Source organism: Telmatherina bonti (assembly GCF_933228915.1).
Source record: "Telmatherina bonti genome assembly, chromosome: 21".
In the NCBI taxonomy this organism is placed as follows: Eukaryota; Metazoa; Chordata; class Actinopteri; order Atheriniformes; family Telmatherinidae; genus Telmatherina; species Telmatherina bonti.
The window spans coordinates 19,444,716-19,465,790 of record NC_136630.1 but is presented as its reverse complement, the minus strand read 5'-3'; the positions used below and the strand labels follow the sequence as shown (position 1 = coordinate 19,465,790).

The following is a 21,075-nucleotide window of genomic DNA, read 5'->3' as shown; positions in this document are numbered from 1 at the left end:
AGAATCAGAGTCATTAACCTCATTCTTCTTTTTTGTGCATATTAATACAGTATCATTTACTGCACAGAAATACCCTATTTTGTTTCTGTTTTGTTTGTCGAGGACATTTGTCTTCATATCATGCATGTGTAATATCTCATCAGTGTGTGTGTGTAGGTGACGGAGAGAGGTGTGTGTAACTAGCGGAAGGATGTCAGATACATGTCAGGATACATCAGGAGATATGGGACCATGAATGCTGAGACAAAAGCAGAGTAAAAAAAAAAAAAAGATGAAGGGCAAATGATGAAATTATGTCTGAAATGATGCAGGCTGGGATGAAGAAGACTTGGTAAAATAAAAAGAGGATGCAGTTAATCTCATATTCTTGTCCAATGACAAGGTTAACCTAGATGGACATACAATGTAAAAGCGCTTGCTGCATTTTTTTTTTTTTTTTTTTTAATAATGATTACTGAGTTTTGGAACTTGTGTGTGCTCACGACTGAAAACTCAAACCAACTGAGAATCAGCACTTTCAGCATACTTCTGCTATTCTCACAATAATGAGGAAGTAAGATGCCACACAGCATCTTGCTCTTCAAATTCCTTACAATAAATTGGCTCTGCAGCGCAAAATATCAACTGAGTTAAAAGTCGTTTACTTAAGCGTGACTCCTTAAATTCGGGGGTTTTTGTAAATCTGGCAGATAAATGTTGAAGAGACTCAGTGTGTGCAATGATTGCTTGAAATGCCACAGCTGAAAACTGGCACATCCACAAAAAGAAGGCAATTATACTCAAACACTTGGAAATCGAAAAATTTTCAAGAGTGTTTCTATTCCTTCCAGCCTTAACTGAGGATAAGCACAATTACTGGGGAACAACTGAGCATAAATGACACATTTCAACTTCCACCAAGTTTCCATGTGTTGAAGGGAGATAGGGGAAAATACAACACTGAGAAACAACACAGGAGTATCATTCTAGACGTAGCAAGAGGCAGCGGTCTCAGCAGTCATCAGCGACCTACCGCACAGAGTGTGAATCATTAAGTGCATGTGTTCCACATCAACTGCTGGGGCTGCTTCCCAACCCACTTATGAGCCTGGATCTAAATTATGATGGGAGGGGGGTTAAATACCATTTTACATGGAGACAAAAACCCTAAACCTGCTCACTCAGAGAGAGAGAGAGAGAGAAAGGGAGAGAAAAGGAAGGAGAGCTCTCTGCCAGTTCACAAAACAAAGCAGCAATGAGTAAATGGAGCAGCTAATGGAACAATTACAATTTCCAAAAGCTGTGACGTTTCATTGTGAACAGATGAAGTGAGTAATGAAGAGAATCGACAACCGAATGGAAAACCAAACCGAACTGAAAACTGACCAATCTACATTCTTGCACGTTCTCCCTCCTTTCGTTCTTAGCTTCCAAGTTTACAGAAGCTGAGACAATGTAGGGGTACAACTTTGAAAAAAAAAAAAAAAACTTGCCAAAGCATGAGAAAACACAGAGGTTTTCAGCATAACTGTTGCCAATGTGCTTACCAACAAGGGAACATTTGCCAAACTTGTCCACTTACGACACATGAGTATCTTTGATGGGTTTGATGTGGGCGTTGTATGATGTGAGTAATTTGTGGAAGGACTGCATTATTATAGGTAAAAGCTGGTATATACGTGTAGATACAAACAAATGTATTTGCTAATAGTCTTGTATGGTGGTAGATATTCTTTAAACAGGAGAGATTACCTTTCCACTGTTCCAGAGAGGGGCATTAAAAACTAGACAAGGATGGGATAAGACAAGTCATGAGGACAAATTAGAGCAGGACAGAACATACTGTGTGATTTGACTGGCTGAAAGGAATTATCCAACCCTTTTCTGACAGTCATTATTGTGGCAAATTTCTAGTAAAATAGCATGGACTGTAATAAAGGGGGGGGGGGGGGGGGGGGTATCAGTTTTACTGAACAACAGTCCACAGTACTCAAGCCAGCTGCTAATGGTGAACAGCAGATTTTGCTTGATCCTTGATCATTTTAACATAATAGGCCAAATCTCTATGGTTGCCAGATGGGCTGGGCAGAGGAGCCTGTGTGTGTAGGTTAAAGTGATACCACAGGTCTGACAGGCACCAACTCTTATGAAGCCAAATGAAAAGGAAAAGACATGAGAACACAATGACGAGACTTAATCATGAGCTACACAGTTAGCCTTGTGACCATGGTACAAATGCGGCATGTGACACAAAAAGGAACAATGGCAATGGACAGAAGTGTTGAAAGTTCAATAACGAAGCCCAGAAAGCAACGACAAATTCAGGCTTACCCCAAAAACGTCCTTGGCCAAGGAAATCTCCCTCTGAATTGATTGCAGCTCCTAAGCTCTACGAAAGAAAAAACAAAAAAAACAGAGAGAAAGATATTTGAAACCAAGAGCTCTGTGGTCCCTATCCACGTGCTGCAGACTCAGTGACTCCCAAGCCTCACTGGCGCAGACCTGCCTCCCTACATGAAAACTCTTACACTCTTTTTCCCTCTCATATTTTCTATAATCTCTCCACCCTTTTCCGATAGATTGGACTTTCTCACTTGCTGCATTTGTGCCTCAGACATCATGTGAAAAGTGGAGTGAAACAGTGCTTTTGTGGTGTATGAATTACCTAGGGCCTAGGCAGGCACAATAGTGCTTATGGCCACAACTCAATTACAGCAATGTGAATCAGGTGGCGGCCTAGAAATCCCCTCAGCCTGATGCACAAATAGGGACACAGAGGCGCCTTCATTGGCAAGACAGAAAAATCCAAAGTGGCGTGTCATCTCCTCATGGTAGTACAGCTAGGCTGATGCTACACAGATGAATAGCAGCCAACGGAAAAGGATCTAATATTGGCCTAAAGCAAGCCTGGGAATAATGGCATTTTGTTGATGCACATTACATAATAGGAATTGTTTACCAACAGGTCTAGTTGCAGATTAGCTAGAAAGAGCCACATGGCACTTAGGATATCTGATAAATGGAGGCTTTGTGCTGCAGAAAGTTTGGAAAATATTTTGTGGATGGTTTTCACCAAAAAAAAAAAAAAACTGGAAGAAAATTGCAGTATGGTGGTTTGCACATGTTAAAAGGCACTTTGATGGATTTCATGGAGTCAACAGAAACTCCAAACTGCATAATCATGGCCAATCATATTTGAATAGAAAATTGGTTTGTGTCAAAAGCACTAAAAACCAGTGACCTATCCTGTCTTTTTCTTTAAGGAGAAAGCTTTTTATTTTATTTTTTTTTAGCATATCTTGCAGAGGACTCCTTCAACTCTAATAAAATGTAGAACTATGGACACAGACAAACTTTTACAGAATCATGCTTAAGAGAAAGTAATAACATGTATTTCTGTGGTCTGACAAGCCCATTGTCACCATAAGAAAGTTTTTTTTTTTTCACAAATAAGAAGAACAGGTTGAGGCACATCAGTGCTTTCTTAATTTCTTAGCATTGAAAAAGTCAAGGCGGAAGAAGACACTACAAGAAAAAAATACCCTCCCTCAAGGCATAAGTGGCCTCAGTGCCATTTTACAAGCAGCAAATGAATTTCACACTAATTTGTTATAACAAGTTCCTGAGGACAATGTAAAAGTACTGGCATAAATATAGCATTTCATAATAAATAGTCAATTTTTTGTACCACCAATGGTTTTGTTAATTGGCCACACTGTTCAAGCAAGCTGCTCTAGATACCTTTATTCAATGTTAATGTGAAGAAAATGTTTGAAAAAATTATATGAAATGTTTGCCAAAGAGATAAAACAAGTTTATTATGGCATACCTTAAAATATATTTCACATGCACTGGTTTGGAGCTCACAAGGCTGAATGTTACAGATTTGGCAACGTAGCACAATACGTAGTGTGGGAATGCTTTTTTTTTGGGGGGGGGGGGTGCGGCTCTCCTCTTGTCTTAGTATATTGATCGCAGCTCTTGTTGAATTAACAGTGAAGATCACTGTTTTAGTGTAACAAAAAATGTCACATTTTAACATTCAAGGCATTTATTTCTTTTAAAACATGTCCGACGCATGTCATCAAACACATCTGTGCTAGCTTGACTAGTGTGGTGTCGGTTGTGGCATCGCTAAACTTTTATTTATACCAAACACAAGTACACACGCTTGGTATTGAGCCGATACCAATACTGGTATCTGTAGAATGAGCATCCCTAGTGCTCATTCTATGGCCTTGGTGATTAAAACCAGCCTGCAGAAAACAATTCAGTGCATGAGACTGTGGCTATCTGTCTGTAACTATTCTAATCCAACTACAGGGCACTCAGTTTTCACCATAGTTTTCAGCTGGTACTTACTGTATTATTACATAGCCTCACTTTCTGTTTCTGAATTAGCATGGTACTAGAATGTTGTGTCTACTTGAACGAAGTGGCTTCAGTTCTATGAAGAATAAGGTATTTATGTACGTGCATGTGCATCTGCACATCTGCGCATGCGTTTGGGTGCATGTGTGTCCAAGCCTGGAGGATACACTGATGAGGGTGGACAGGAGTAGCCTCAGGTAATTACATCTTTATTTTTGCTCCTGGGGGAAAGCAGCTCACTGCAGACACTCACCTTCACCATACATACACAAACAAAAAGATGGAATGGAGCCTTTACTGTTGGAGACCTGCCAGAGAAGACTGTCGGATTTTCAACTGGAAGCCACTTTCTCCCTCGATTGTTCAAGAACTCACTGTTTCATCATCTGAGAACCGAAAACAATAGAGTGGTGTGGCTCAAGTTAAATCAGTCAGCAGCTACGGGACATCCACTTAATCAATATGGCACCGTCATCTCTCTGCAGACTCTGAGCCAATACATAAAAACTTTATTGTGGGTATAGCTAGTGGTCTGCAAGTTTCTGCTTACTTGGGAATGGACGCCCGGAGGCGAGAGTCATGAGCTCACATTTAAAACAGACACAATGTGTTGTTTTAACTCGCTTGGTTCTATAAAATTCCATCCGCTGCATGCACGCTCACATGCAATTAGAAAAGATAAACCCCTCTTCTCAAGGCTTCGACTTCCAGCGGTGGAAAGCCCCTTCAGTGACACAAAGATCACATAACCTCTCTTGACACTGGAGGACAGAACTCCCTGTGGAAAGACGCAGATTCACACACGCTGCCATTGTCCTTCAAAGTCATCCAGAAAGAAAACAATGAGAAGGGTCACGCGAGGCCCCATGTGGAATGGTAAATAACCAGAGAGTAAGACAGATATTCAGAAATGAAAAAAAAAAGGACAGGAAGTTGGTGAAAGACCAGGAGAGACTAATGTGCTGTGACAGCATTATATGGAACACCAAGTGCAAAATATGATCATCGAGGGACAGGTAAATTCCATTAATGTTCAATCATTCAGGAAGAATCTGACACTCCCTAAATGGAAAGTATGTCGGCTCCAAAACGTGACGAGAGAAAAACACATATGTATGGATTTATAATTAAAAAGTGAAGTAACATCAACCCTAGAGTAGAGAAAGAGTAGAATTACTTAAAGTAAATCATGAAAACGCATTCAGGTGACTTTATTGAAATAAGTACAAGTCACTTAGATATTATGCTTCGCACTAAAATAACAGCAAATTACATCTTGCAGGAGAAGGTTTTCCTCTGAGTTTGTCTTTTCAAAGGCACAGGCAGAATCCGATAAAATAGGCTTTGGCTGTGGAGCTTTTAATCATTCATTAGTGTTGAGTGACCCATATTATAAAACTATCTTTATTGTCATTATTCATGTGACATAAAATGCTTGCCTGTTAATTCAGACTCAGGATGTTGACAATAGACATTCTAAAAAGAGCTTGAAAGCCGCAGTCCTGCTCACAACTGGTCTTTCATATGCTAACGAGGGAACTGTTTTGGGTTTACTGGCCTGGTAGGAAATGATTTAGAGCGACACCGGTGCTCTGAGCCTTTATGTTGAGGTTGGCTGAGGGGGCTCATACATCACCCTGATCATTAATCAATTAGCGTCTCCTAGCCACCTGTCGGACACATTGGCCCACAAAACATTCCTGCCCTTGGGCAGTTGCTAGTGGATGATCATCAGTTGCACTGCCATTACCCTGAAACCCCTTGACACACCCCACCTCTCTCCTTTATGGAAAAACCCTGATGAATTACATAATCACACCCAAATACCATCCTCAACGTCAAGGGCTCCTCTCCAAGAGATGCATATCTGAGTGGAAGCTGCCAGTGTGGGCTTTTTAAAATGGGTCTCCCCCTCCCAATTCAATTGAACAGCAAGTCTTTTTTTAACATACATTTGCCCTCCGCCGTCACAAACAGAAAAGAGCGGGCAGAGAGGAATTGATGCAGGCCTTGGGCGAGAATCAATATGCTGACGGCTATTCAAAAGTGCTGAATGCACACCAACTCTGTGTTCTCCATTGTTTTAAATGCACCTGCCTCCAGCAGGGTATTGATAGTTGTTTGGTATTGATGACGTGCCACAATAGGTAAATATATGTGAGATGGAAAGGTCCAAAGAAAACAGGGTTTCTGTGACATGATGAAAAGAACGAGATGCTGGCTGAACTTCCTGCTGACTTGCAGTGAAACTAGCAGAAAGTAGCGGCTCGTTTCACTGAAAAAGCTGGATTTAAGTTTGCGTAATGAAAACTATCAAGGGAGACGAGAGGAAAAAGTCGGGTTAAATTTTTCACGGTTTGGCTTTTTTAAAACTCCATCAGGGTCTGGGATTTCAAGACATTGTGCAGTGGGAGCAATGGTAACCAAAGAAATTACTCAGACACCACTTTTTTATTATTATTTCCTGGCGATTTGTATGTAAATTTGAACTCTCATGCAAAAGCCCCCCTCCTGCCACCAAACAATCTCTTCTTCACAGCCATGCTTCCCTGACAATAGAAAACTCTCACCACCCTCTCATCCAACTTCCCCAAAACCCTTTCACATTTTTCACACTTTTTCTTTGTTATTTGGAACTAATTCTTAAAAGCAGCTGAAGAGATAAGTGGCACTAAAATTAGAGGCTAATCCTCCAACCCTCAGTGTGGGGACATGGAGAAAGTAGATTTGTCAAGCCCTGATTTAGCAGTATTCTTTCATTATAAAAGTAGCACTCTTCACGCAGCTTAGCAGTATGAAATGGCTCAATCAGTCTCATGTGGACTGTTAGAGAGAAGTGAGGGCCTATCTGTGAACCCAGAGAACTTGGCAGCCTGCTGGTGCTGTGATTATGTTGCATTTATTGTGGCTACCTGCGCTGCACTCTTCAACTCTGAAGGGCTACCCCTTGAAAATGACATTCGCCATACACTTCTAAAGGCACTGAACACAAAGCTGTTTCTCTGAGGGATTGTAGAAAGCCTGAGCTTCTGTGTTGGGTGTCTAAAGTGTATAACACTAAGGGTGGGCACTGGAGACTCCCCCCCTTTCTTTTTCTTCCTTTTCGCCTGTTAAATCCAGCCAGCTCAGGCAAGGAGCCAACCTCCAACATTATCAGGTGGATTTTCAAAAGAACAAAAGCTCCTCTTCAATTCCTTATAGTGCCAGCTGAAAACAAAACGAACTCAAACCGTACATAGCACACTATGTGTGTGCATATAGGCCTCCTGTCCTTAATATTTGAACAAAATATATTTTTTTCTAGAAGATTATTTCCATGATAATCTCACACTTTCTCCTATTTACTTATCTCCTTCCTGACCGACACTTGGCTGTGATACCAGAAGTATTAATACTATAAGCTTAGCACACAGGAAGTAAAGCGTATCAGTTTGTTAACCGTATCTAATCATTGTACTCTACAAGCCAAAAAAATGGAAATTTTTGGAAAGATGATTCTGGAAGAGAAAAGCATAGCTGTTGCTGCTCAGTTTCTGTTTATGGTCAATGCTGGACAGAAGAAAAAATATAGTCTGATCCAAAGCGAGCAAAGGCTATCCACAGGGAACAGCCAGTGGGAAGGGGTGGGATTGAGGTTAGGGCAAAAGCTTGACCTTTCCAGGTCAATAGGTGATAAGTAACATTCATCATACCTATGCAAGCTGCTAAATGAGAAAGGCAGCTTCTCTCTGAAGAAATTCAGTCACATTTTGATGTCCGAGTCCGAACAAGCGAGCAGATGCCCTGTGTTTACGACAGAGACAAGGCGTGGAATGCTTAAGTGGAAAAACATGCCATGCTGGCACACAGTAGCAGCAATTAAACGTTACATCAATGACAATTTAATGAGCTCAGCGTGGATCAAATCAGAAGTTTAAATATCCACCGATGCCAATAAAAAAGGTTGTATTTCAGGTTTCAGATGGGAAAATAAGTTTCATTTGATTGGGCAACAGTGGATGTAGAATGGGAGACTTGTGTTTGAGTAGGCAACACTGCAGAGGACATGATGGAGGGCAAGGTATCCGACCTCAGATCTGACTCAACAGCCACATCAAAGCTGTCACTAAGATAGCTTTTTACCAGCTCAGAAACAACAGAATTAAAAGTTAGGTCCCCCAGAAACCCAGAAGTAACTTGTCAATGATTTCACCTTCAGGAGGCTGGATTACTGTAAGTTTTAACACAACTTCCTAAAAGAGGATTAAACATCTGCAGCTCATCCAGAACGCTGCTGCTAGAGCTTTAACTAGAACTAAGAAATCTGAACACATCACACCAGTTTTAAAATCTACACTGGTTTCCAGTCAGTCACAGGACAGATTTTACATAAAAATCTCAGAACGATTCCAGCCCGTAATACATCGTAATATGTACGTAATATGTTCAGACTATAAACCTAGCAGAGCTCTTAGATCCAAAAACCCAGGTCAACTGGTCCAGACCAGAGTCAGAGCAACATTTAGCTGTTATGCTGCAAACAAGTGGAACAAACTACCAGTGGAGATTAAACTTGTACTAAATGCATACTTTTAAATCCCAGTTAAAAAACATTTCAAAGACAGTAACTTTTATCTGCTCTTGCTTTTAATCATTTTAACTTATTCCAATGAGATTTTTGCCATTTGTTGCCATCTTTTACTACTTTTTAATGCTTTAGTTGTACCATCTATAATGCCTTTTATTGGTTTATGTAAAACGCTTTGAATTGCCTTGCTCTGAACACTGCTGCACAGATACGCACCAAGTGGATATGACAAAGCAGCAATTGAAGACCAAAAAACACCCAGTTAGCATGAGGATTGTCCGATAGTGGCTTTCTGAAGGAGCGAGGCAGATGGGTATTGTTTTTCCGTGCTGGACAAGTGGGATACAGTCCTAGTGGGTATCCTGGGCCAGGGGCCAACAAAGATGAAAACATGCTGTTGTGCAGGAAGACAATTACAGCATACTCACGCTACACATATCCATCACATGGAGATGACAGTTAATTTCATAAGCAAAACAAAGGCTTCTTGTTAGAGATTTGTAACGTGTGTGTGGGTAGATCTACAATGAGAAATACACAAACTAAACACAAATCGCAGATGGCAACTTATAACCCACACCTCCGACGCACAAAAAGAATCCAACAGTTCTGAGCTGCTCACACAGATTCAATGTCCATTGGACATTTTTGACCAATAAAATAATAAAATATTACTTAGCTATTAGACTATTTGTGTCATCCAATTTAGACAACAGTGAGAAACAAACTGACAAGGTGTCAGCGTTAGACATGCTTTCTCATTAACATCCCACTCAACAGAGAGGACTGGAAATGTATGTTAACAATGTCCATGAAGGACGATGTTTCATATTTATTCATACTTATAATCTACAAAAATGTATTTAAATGCACAATTTGTTGACACTTATTGAAAATAATAAGTTATTATAATAACACATCTTTAAAACATGTATTGTACCCTTCCACATGAAGACATCCATTTTCACGTTGTGCATATAAGAACACATGAGATGCACGGCCACCTTTAGATGGGAAAAGACAATCTCTACTCATACTACTAATGCAGTTGATCGAGCTAAAAGTGCTCATTTGCTTCAGGCAACTCATCATTGTCAGAGAAAACGGCTGAACCAAAACACATGCAAGAACTTTATTTACCTGTGTACAGGTGTGACAATGGCAGAACTCCAAAAAAACTCTGTAGATAGTTCTCGCTTCAGTTTTTACATCCTTATTTACTTATTCATACCTCAGCAGTCACTTCCATCAGTGATAGAAGCCTTCCTCAGTTTCATAAATATACGTTTTAACACAACCAATACTTACAACCCAAAAATGACTATTAACAGTAACTTCAGTTTGCATGTCCTGCAGAGTTTGCTCTTCAGAAAGACATACAATATCATGTCCATGCTACTGGTGAAACTAAGTAAAATGCAGCTATTTGATCGAAATACGAGATGATGGTGAAGGTCCTGATGGAATGTATTTGTATATTCCCTCCAAGAGAAAGTACTTATTCAACACTGATGTTTATAAGGTTGAACAATGTAATCTTTGAGCCATCTCATGCTTGGAGTCCTTCAGTGTGTCAAAAAACTCCCTGTTTACATAAGACGTTTGTGTTTGCTTCAGGAATTTATACTGTAAACTAGAAAATCATCACATGGCTACACAAGCGTCCTCAAATTCTTTTGCAGTTCCGCAGCCTTTTTCATGAAGACGTTGCATTATAATACTGCTGCCTGTTTATCTGCCTTTGCTTAGTTTTACTTACAGTAAAACTCACTGTTATGTGACTAGTGTGTGTGAGTTCTGCCCTGAAGGGTCCTCTTTTTACTCAGATGTCCAGTCGGCTTTGTGACTATACGCCGCAGGCTCAGAGGCACAACCGCAACCCCCTTCCTTTAATGCTCTATAGCTGACATACAGAGTAGCAAAACACAACACAATGTACAGACTTACCTTAAACATGCTGTACAGAAAGACGACAGTTTGTCATTGAAGGAATCTGAAACCAATGTAGGTGGATCCCAGGGGGATCAGCAAGTTGAGGATTGAGGCCAACAGAGCATTTTTTTATGGATAATGTAAAGCTCTATCTTTTTGTGATCCTCTGCAATCATTTGTTAATATTATCCATTGTATTTACTGGAAAGTATATTTCAACCCAGCAGTATTAGGCTGTTTGACACATACAAGATTTTTATCACCCTTTTCCTGTTTAGTGTAGCATATTTGTGTAATTTTGTCTTGTTTATTTCCCATCTGCTTATTCTTAAGAATGCACCTTGATAAATAATTAACCCAAACATTACGGGAAAAAAAAACTCCCTGCTCCAACTACTGCTTCATAACTGTGCTTCTTGCTCTTTTTGGTTTTTTACCCCAGAAGTTACTCCTGCTGACAAGGCTTCACAAGGCTGGAGGTGTCCTCTGTGTAAGACAAAAAAAAATTGTGCAACCACTTGGGTTACTGCTTTCTTTTGATTCTAACCCGTTTAAACAAAAGTTATCCCTCAGAAGTCATTTTGTATTCCCTGTTTACATTAAGTTTTTAAAAAAAATAAATAAATTAAAAAAATATCTCTCTCTCTCTCTCTCTCTCTCTCTATATATATATATATATATATATATATATATATATATATATATATATATATATATATATAGGGCGAACAGAGCAATGTGTACATAACATTAAGAAAAAAACCTTTGTGATCGGGATGTCGCAATCAAAATGTCTTCTGTCCTTGGCATCAGCCTGATTCTTTTACTATTAAATATCAAGAATATACTTTGTTTTAGTCTCATAATTGCATTTTTCTACATCAAAGTTGCAATTTGTTTTTTTAAGCACAAACTTCAGTGATATAATTAGCTCCAGCTGTTTTATACATAAAGCAAATAAGTTCTGCATGTATAATGACATCAGTAGAAATACTTTCAGTAAGGCACCTCTGTATTGATATGCTAGTTAGCCATGTGTTAATCCCCATAAAGAGATAAAGTATGCAAACGGATATAAAAGAATAAAAATTTGGAACTGAGGTGTATTGATAACTAATTTCAGATTCTAATCATAAAAAAAAGTCTCGATTGGGAGCCTGTTTCCTTACTTTGCAGTGAATAAGGACATTTTTGATTTGGGACATTAAAACAAAGTTTTCTTGCCTCAAACTAAGAGCCTGGATGATGAAAACTGCATGAACTACAGTATCCCATCATATGGGAGAACAGTAAATATCTAGATAATTTCCAACCATACAGCCACACGACGTCACTTAGATTCAAATAATCACATCAAACCCGTGGACGACTAAATAAATGATATGCGAACAGCGAGAAAATGTGATTGGTACCAAATGAGAAGGCAGTGACAAAGACAACTAGGCAGAGTTGACGTGTAAGAATGACAAGTCCAGCAAAAATCGCTCGGGAAGCAAAGCAGAGAAGTGCAGAGAATTCTCCTGGAGCACAGTCGACACATTTCATACAAGCAGGGACTGGAAACAACACACTTGGGACTTCCACCTTCATTTAGATGAAAATGGACCTCCTTGAGAGGAAATAAAGTCATTTTTAACTCCCTTCTCACTGCAAGACGGCCTCCAATAATATGCCCAGTCAATGGACTGTGGGTCTATTCAGCTGCAGGAGGCCCTCGGCATTTCCATAAATAATGCAGGGCAGCTCACATGAAACCCTAATCACCATTGTGCTGTCACCCAACAGGGAAGATCGCTTGTTTAATTTACTGCGTCGCGTCTGTCTCAGTTCTGCCCAATTTAGTTTCACCATTTCAATGGGCAAGAACTTCAGGTATACATCAATATGCTGTTCACCCAATGCCATGAATCAATAAGAATCCAATTTCATGTGTCCAAGACTGTGTGTGAATCTGCCAGAGTCTTTATGTGCACATGCTTTTTGGGTGATGATGTGTGTATGTGTGCCAAAAAGAACAAGCAAGAAAAAGATGCAGCTTGTGAAACAACAATGGTTGACTGAGAAGAAGCCATCAACACTCAATAACCAGAGCTCATTATTACCCATATACAACGTACTTCATTACATTACTATTCCATTAGCATGCAGACAATTTGCATATTCCAGTCTGGTCTTTACAGAGGCTGTTGATCATAAATGGCAACCATATGCTGCCTGGTGCACCATATTACAGAATTATTACTGCGACACAAAAAAACGAAGAAAAATGGAAATTATGCTGACATGAAATGAGGTACTAAACCAATCAAACGATCTGCTATTATTGATAGTGTTTCACAGTCTCACTAAGAGAATGCAGATCATTTACAACCGCAGGTTATGCTGTCTCGCTGACAAAAATCTGCAGGCTGAGGCTCGGTTTTCTGGGCTGGGTGCATTGCTGACATACCTCCCCTCACATGTGCTTTACATGCAGTTTATTCATGAATAAAATAGCTTTTATACAAGCAAGGCTTGGAGAGATGAATTTGTATAGTCTTATCATTTCTTGCTCTCTTCATTTTGGGAATTTCTGGCTTCATGTCCACTTTTCCAGCTGTAAACACAGAAATCCAGTCATCTAGCAGGCTCTGTACTACAGTCTTTCAGCGTGACAATGATTTGGTGCGATGGCTCTTCACTGAAACTGGCTGCACTGTGATGACAGCCCATGGGGACAGAATAAGCAACAGCGGCTCACAAGCTACATTGACTTGGCGTGCACAAGCCAAGGCAGCAGAGCCTTAAGATAACGATGCTCTGTCCAGAGCCACTTGTGTTAGCCGGAGCAACGGCTGTATCATCTTTGTTCAGTACTTTTATCTCATCACCGAGGTGCTCTCTTCACACTGATAAATGTGACCTAGTGACTAGAGCTAATGTGCGAGCAGCTGCAATCACAGCAGCTGGCTAATATACTGTCAAATGCCATGTACGCCCACACAGAACGGACAAAACAGAGAATTTGTTCCACTGAAGTCAGTGTTAAAATGCTTCAGTTTGTGTTGTGGTTTTGAAATTGGACATGGCCACTGCTCAGCAGACTCGCATTTCTTTTCCTATAGCAGACTGGGAATGTCACAGAAGCTGTCAAGTGTCCTATTTAGGAAGAAGCACTATTACCCTATAACTCAATACGGACACACACTCAACCGAGAGAACTACTACCATAATCTAGGAGTGTTTAAGGACAAGACTGGCTTGTCGGACATTTTTGCAAGTGACACCTGCTATCGGCTGGTTCTCTGAGTCGCGGCGGCAGAGGGTTAACTTGGCAGCTCAGCAGTACAGTGCAGCTCTAAAAGGAATATTAACAGCACGTCCCTTGGTGCAGAGTGAGCGGGACCAACTGGAAGATGGAGAGAAACGGGGAAATTGAGGAAAGAGAAAGGAGCGAAGGGGTGGGCGTACAAATCCAATTTCCAGTGACAGTGTGTGCAGGATCAGTGTTTCACTGAAAGGATGTATCATCTGTCAAAGTTAATGGCAGTGTCTCAGGGAAAACAAAGCAAAATGGAATGAAGACCACTCATTAAGAAGGGTTGGGATGGAGGTGTGCAACCACGTCTCCGGGAAACTACATACATAACTACAAGCTTTCATTTGTGCATTTCAAGGTAGCAATATGGAGACAACCAAAAGGTGCTTCTCAAGCTAAATAGAATATATTAGTGTAAATGTTTGAAGATGAATCTGTGGACTCAAGAAGAGAGCTACCACCGGGGATGAAGAGGTTGTCCTGGCTGACTAGTAGGACGGCTGGCAGGCTAGCCAACAGGCCAAGCCAGCCTGTCTCCCTCACAGAGCTGTGGATGTACTCAGTGGAAGCAATTGATACCATTGTTTTATGAAGAGGAGGGTGGAGGGGGATTAAGAATCAACAATAGGGCTCTTTCACTGGAAATGTCAGCTGTCACGCCAGGGGACTGTCCGACTGGGCAGAGACATTTTCATAAAAAGCCAAGGTACAAAACGTGTGGAAAATGGTATGAAATTCTGTGACAACTCAGGCAATGAAAAACTGACATGGAACAGAACATTTGCATGTAAGTAGTTAGAAATGCAAATTGGAAAAAAAAGATATATATATACTGTGTATATGCTAAATGAAATATGGAGAGCAGACTGTGGGAAAATTAACAACACAGATCAAGTGAGACCATGCCAAACATATTATTACATAAAGAAAAAAGACTTTCAGCTCATTTTTTGTTTTTGTCATCATTAAAATTTTGATTGCCATAAAAAAAAAAAGAACAGTTATGCAGACTTATCAATGATTTCAAGGTCTAACAAAACAATCCGCAGCTTGAAACACATTCCAAATAAATAATCAGGATAATAGGCTATGTGGGTCTTTAGCGCAGCCTCATTAGGGGAAAAAAAAGAAACAAATGTGGCCTGATTCTTCAGGCAAATTAACGTGGTGAGGAACTTAAAATATCACAACTGATGATCCGTTCTGGGACATTTTATTATGGGAGTCCACAACAGAGGGAAAAAAAAAACAAAAAAACCTTTCTCTGAGTGCTTTGATAACCTCACTGGCCTTGGACCTCTTTGAAATCTCACTCTGAATGTTTTAGTTGAATATAAAGAGGGAGCTGAAGTGAGGTACCCTGGTGCTTTAAGGCTTGAATGAAACCAGGTTTTTTACCATTTTGGCCCAATTGCTCTCTCCCACTCCTTACATGAACACTGGGACCTGAACACACTGACATGTAAAGATTATTTAATACCATCAAAGCCATAAAAGAGGAATAAAGGAAGGCAGTATGAAGGAGAGGGAATGTTAACCCTCGCGTGGCAGGGAGCATTTGCTATATGGTGAACATTAGAAAGAGAATCACTATGCCAAAAAAGGCCTGTTTAACTGCTGCTGACCAAAGTTGAGCGGAGCTTCCACAGCCCAGCATCACAGCAGCTACACTCCCCGTCCTAACAAAAAATGTCCAAAAAAAAAAAAAAATCCCATTTGCCTTCAGCTCTGCTCTCCTGATATCGGCTCCCACCCTTCTTCTCTCCCACTTTTCCCACACTCGCCCCAGTCCCTACGGCAAAGACTACGTCATTGGGCACCACAGCAAAACCACTGTAATATCCCAATTTATTTCTACTTATTCTGACAGACTGCGGGCCTCTTTAATTTGGGTCAGGGCTGGTTTTATTAGTATAAAACTGCACTACATGGTTCCTGCTCTCCATGTGCAGAAGTTACTGTTCCTCACTTGCTTTATTTTTGCTGACAAACTGGACTATTCTTCAAATAAACACATGCAAATAAAAACAACTCATGTACAGATTTTTTTTTCTTTTTAGTTAAAGAAAGAGACCCCCCCCCCCCCCCCCCCCCCCCCCCCACACACACACACACACACACCCCACGCCACTGGTTTTTCCTATTTACAGTGAGCAAAACTAATTCTGCACTGTGGCTTTCACTTTACACATTTCTTCACCCAAAAAACAGTCCTGCTAGCAGTCAAAATGTGACAGCATGTGGGTGGGACCGGGTAGAGGTGTTTACCGTTAAGTAAGCTCTGGATGGCATCTCCTGGGTGAACTGCCATTGTGAGGTGCATGTCTCATCTGTCAGCGCCTGATGAGTTTGTACTGCACAGCCACAGCCTTGTGACTCAGCCCCTGCTTGTCAACATCAGGGCACTAGGCTGCTCTAGCAACAGACCACCACAGACCAAACCACCTGACACACTTTTACAAAGAAAACTAGGTCCAAATTTAGCCCAAGGTGTATCTCTGAAATCTTGTCTTGAAATGTGTCTTGCTAGCTTCTAATGAGCCAAACTAACTGAAGTCTTGTTTATCTACTCCGCTGTGCAGATGATATCATCCACAGAAGGGGAAAAACATACTAAAAATAGGTCACTTGAAATTTCACTCCCCAATAGACAAAGAGGACTTTGGATTTATACCATTTAATCCAGAGAGTTTTAACATCAAATGTGGGGAAATATCTGCACTGCATCAGGAAAAAACAAAAACAGCCAAAATCCTGAACATCTCAAGGTATGAGCAATCCAAACAACGCACTGCTTCTCATCACTTGTTCCACAGGTGATGAGAAAAACTGTCATCATTTGTCACAAATAAAAGTCAAACATCTTAAGCAGGAGCCACTGACTCACTACTGTGCAAAGACAAAAGAAATCCTTTCCAGTGTTTTTCACACTCAGCTTCGCAATCTGTAGAGGGAGAGGGACACAATGCGAGGGTGGAGGTGGCGAGGTGTGAATATGAGAGTGCCACAGTCTTCGCTTTGATGATACATTTAGTATTTTGTATGAAACCACAGCATGCGAGGCTTTTAACCGGCACTGCTCACATGACAAGAAAACCAACTTCCCGTATGTGCCTATCAGGACAGGTTTGACTTAATTAACACTTTAAGATGCTTAGAAGTGAACTTGGGTCAGAACAGGTTAAAGAAAACACCTGCAATCCTTTTCTTTAAACTAAAAACAACCATATTTTTAAACAAAAAAAACAAATAAAACAAGACTGTTTCCACATTAATAAGAGAGCTATTTTAACAGTATATGTGTAAGATAAGGTATTATAAAAACAGTAATGAACATGACAACATTTCCACATAAATGTTTTAAGTTTAAAATAAAAATTTGCATCAGATGACAGTCTTGTATTTAGCCAGATCCTTTTCAATTATGACAAGGGCAGAACATTTAACTGTGAATCACACTCAGAATAGAGGTGACAGGGTGGGAAAATCCTCTGCCACCCCAGATTTCCCGCTGAGTGACTCGTCCTCTAATGTAGCTTGCTCTGAATGTCACAGATTGTCACAGAAAAGGTCGGGTATCTTTTACCCCTCGCTTGCCTCCCCGCCCCCAAAAAATTAGACTTTTTAAATTCCCGTGCAGCACGTTAAAGGGATGTTAGACGTAGTTGCATAATCTGTGGTATTAAATAATAATAATTGTACTGTGCTGAATGAATTCAAGCAAAGGGAGACATCTCCAGCAGAAAGTGCAGCTTTAAATAGAGTGTAATGAGCACTGTAATCTGTGGTTTTTACAAGACACAACACTTTACAAGATAACACTGCAGGTTTCCACGCTGCAGGGTATGTAACTCAAATGTTGTAACAATCCTGACATTTAATTAGAGGAGATGCAGACACCTCAAATACCACATTACCCTGACAGGGCATAATCAGGGGTGTTAACAAATTGGGGACGATATCTGCCAATTTGCTCCGATACCTTAAGGCTTCTTCTCATTTGTGGGGGCGGTTTTTTTTGTGACAGAAGACAGCATGTTTGTCTCAGGTCATCAAGTTTCCAGCTTATAAAAAATAAAAAAATAAAAAAAGAGGCAAGCAGTGGCTGCCCCTCTGGAAGCTGTCTTCCGCTTAAGAAGCCCACCGAGGAAGCTGCTGCTGATATGATCGCTATTCATTGTGATGCACTCGAGCAAAGTTTACTTCCAGCCTAAAGATGCAAAGGTGCAGAAAAATGCTGGCTGCCGATGCAAACGTGAAACATACACATGCATGACAGCAGATGGAGAACAGACGCCTTAACAAACATGTTACACGGTTGTAACTCCTTGTATCGGCACTTTTCTCACGTGCCAGGCTGTGTGGTTAGCGAGGAGGCTCTGCCTCCAGGGGACTGTCAGCACTGAAACACGGGCTTTTTATGCTGTCTGCAACCGATAAGCAAACATCGCTAGCTTTGCATGCTAGCTCACATAATAAGGAAACAAACGCTCAATCAATTGTGTATAGTGTAAAAAAAAAAAATCACAATTATAGTTTCTTTCAGTTAGTGCATCCGGATGTTTAAGAGGGGACGGATTACCAGTTTGACAGTAGTTCCGTTCTCGGGTTATTCACAGCGTCACACAACAAAAAGCATAAATGAAAAGGAAAAATAATACTATCACACCCTGCTTATTGTAATTGTGGCTACTTATGAGACATACAAAACCCTCCAGGTGAAAAGCCTACAGTAGCACCCGGCTCACCCTGACAAGAGTCTGAAACGTGCTGTCAAATGTTGACAAGCCGTCAGTGGCAGTGTATGGTGATACCTGGGACCTGTTGACTCCTCCTCCCCGCTCCCCTCGGACTGCTGGTGGAAGTTCAGTCCCGCAGCTGTATTTCTCCACCGTGGTAGTAGCTCTCTCTTTTTTTCAAAGTTTAGTGCCGACTTTCAGTTCTCCAAACTGCGACTCTCACGAGCGCCGAGCTAAATTACACAGTGAACAAACCGTAGAAGAGGCGGCGAGGCGCTTTCAGAGAGCAGGCAAGTTTGGCACGGCTTTCGCAAAAGGCAACCATTGCAGTCACATTCTCCGGCTGGCCACGCCCCTTTCCTTTTATGGAGGCCGGTCCTCAATGTGGACGTCCTGCTCTCTCCAGATGTGCTGTCTCTGGTGCTCTGCTGAGTTAGAGTCAGGCTGCAAGAGTAGAGCACAATTTGTTAAGTTGCATTTGTAATGCATTTGATGATTGAAATGCGCGGGCACAGTTGGCTGGCTGAGGGCACGCATGCTCTCAGGTGTTGCAATAGAACAAAGTTTGCCTTCAACGTGAGGTTGAAGACAGCAGTGTCTCTAGTGAATATGTGCTTATGCATATTGTCATATGTTCAAACTAATGCAAGTAAACACAAAGTTGCAACACACGGTTTACACAAGCCTTTAAATGAGAGAACTTTTGGCAAACGTTGTTGCCATCTTGCAAAAAAAAAAAAAACAAAAGGGAAAAATAAAGTCAAAAATCAGAAACAGGAGGCCTTTAGTCTACAGCCAATGAAATAAATGTCTGGGCATAAGATGCTAAAACAGCTTCATTGTTAAACAATGTTTCAATAACAGAATGATTTGATTTTATATCACAATAAGCGAGCAGAAACATTTCGAGTCTCCAAATTTGTTCAAAGATGAATCCCTTCCATTATATTTTGAGCAATCTGGCCCCTCCTCCGTCGCGTGACTGCACTTCCCTGTCCTGCTGTGAGCACCGATATATCCTTGAAAACATCTTTCATCACAAGTTGTCCTGTATCCTTTCGTTTCAGGCAGGCAGCTACCCCTGCTGCTTAAATAAACCAGAGAAACAATCTCATCACAGCACTGTGAGCAGCATTAATCCATGGTATAAAGCATACTGTCATCTAAATAGTCATTCCATTTATCTTTAGTGTCAACTACACCTTAAAACTTATGTAAAATGTATGCATGTTGTGTAAGTCAGATATGACTATGACCTATATTTAGCATTTGTTACTCTTCTGTTGATGGATATTGTTAGTGTGTGTCCTTGTTGGACATGAGCTTTCATACTGTCATTACATTTTCAAGATTGCAAAAGAATAGTCCATATTTATACTGAACTCTGTTTATTTGAGAAACGTAATTATTACATGGTTTTACAGTAAACATTACATGTTTACTGGCACTTTTGTGTCCAGCTGTAAACTCAAAAATCTCAGAGCCTCTTAGTTCAAAGAATAAACCCTCAAAGCATGTGCTCAGAAAAGAAATTGGTGACACATCCTGTTAAAAATTTAAAGAGATTTGGGTTGGATTTTTTTTTTCAGCTCACAAAAAAGTGATTGTAACATGTGATAGGTACAATATGATTTATAAATGTGGGGGGGGGGGGTTTGTGTGAATGTTTAGGTGTGTGTATGTCTACTGTTTTTTTTAATATTGTCATTTTGAGATGCATGAAGAAAAGAAATAATAAGATAGAAGATGTTTTTTCATTTTGAAACTTTAAATACCAGATAAATGTTGAATCAAATGAATATTTTATTGATTTCAATTAATGGACCTTTTATTGAGTTATATATTTTATTTATCTGTTTTTGAATTGTCATTGCATTTGAGGAGTTTTATTGCATGTTATTCATGTAACAAACACCATCTGCTGATAAAAGAGGGAAATTGTGCTTCAGAATCTGTTTTAGTGACAAGTAAATTATTTCCTTTTTCACATATTAATATCCATCAGTTATCAGAGTGTTTCAAAAACTTTGATGAGCTCAAACAGAACAGTATGTTCTCCATTTTCTGAACTTGTTTGTAATATTTGGATATAATTGTGAAATTTATTTAAAATTTAAATAAAATGAAAAGAAAACAGTATTGATGGATCTACGTCTTTTTTTTTCTATGCTTAAATAAATTACTCATTC

General features: G+C 40.2%; 1 protein-coding gene across 1 annotated transcript in view; it reads right to left on the bottom strand.

Moving 5' to 3' along the window:
- raraa (retinoic acid receptor, alpha a) overlaps positions 1 to 19,079 on the bottom strand; it is a 142,664-nt gene extending 123,585 nt beyond the window's left edge. The window contains exons 1-2 of the mRNA XM_079260928.1: positions 18,962 to 19,079; positions 2,311 to 2,368 (exon numbers count right to left, since the gene is read on the bottom strand). The gene's annotated coding sequence lies outside the window, so the exon portion shown is untranslated. The remainder of the gene's footprint in view (positions 1 to 2,310; positions 2,369 to 18,961) is intronic.
- Between the last annotated feature and the right edge of the window lie 1,996 nt (positions 19,080 to 21,075).